This window comes from Dendropsophus ebraccatus, chromosome 14 (genome assembly GCF_027789765.1).
Source record: "Dendropsophus ebraccatus isolate aDenEbr1 chromosome 14, aDenEbr1.pat, whole genome shotgun sequence".
NCBI lineage: Eukaryota > Metazoa > Chordata > Amphibia > Anura > Hylidae > Dendropsophus > Dendropsophus ebraccatus.
In genome coordinates this window covers 37,599,177-37,599,963 of record NC_091467.1, presented here as the reverse complement: position 1 = coordinate 37,599,963, position 787 = coordinate 37,599,177, and positions in this window count along the sequence as shown.

Here is a 787-nt window from a genome sequence, read left to right as displayed (position 1 = left end):
TGCCATAGCAATTCATCATATCATTTATCATAGTGTTCAGTGCCAGGAACTCCACATGCACGCTTCAATAAACATTAAAGGTACTTTCACACGTACAGGATCCGCAGCAGATTGGTGGTGCAGATATCAATGTAACTAAATAACTGAACACAGCATAAAATGTTAAGACTCCATTACAGGCATTCCACGTCCGTGCTCTGTGCGGTACAGGGAACATGTGAATGCAGCCTAAGGTTGGCCCCCAACTTTTAGTCAATTGTTTTTATTTGGCTCACTGTGTATTTGAGTTTGACAACCTGCACTAGACTAAAGCACCAGATCAAGTTTTGCTGACACTATAATGCATTAAAGGAGAATTCAGTATTGTATTGCCCACTAATCACTTATATACACTTATTACGGAAATGCCTATAAAATGCTTTTTTCCCTGCACTTACTACTGCATCAAGGCTTTACCTCCTGGATAAAATGGTGATGTCACAACCAGACTCCCAGAGCTGTGCAGGCTGTGGCTGCTGGAGAGGATGATGGCAGAGGGACACTGAGGGACACAGGGCACTGGAGGAACACTAAGCATCCCTCTGCCATCATCCTCTCCAGCAGCCACAGCCCACACATCCCTGGGAGTTGGGTCGTGACATCACAATTTTATCCAGGAAGTAAAGCCTTGATGCAGTAGTAAGTGCAGGGAAAAAAAGCATTTTATAAGCATTTCTCGTATTAAGTGTGTATTGGTGATTTGTATAACTTTTTTTTTTTTTTTTTTGGGGGGGGGGGGGGGGGGGGC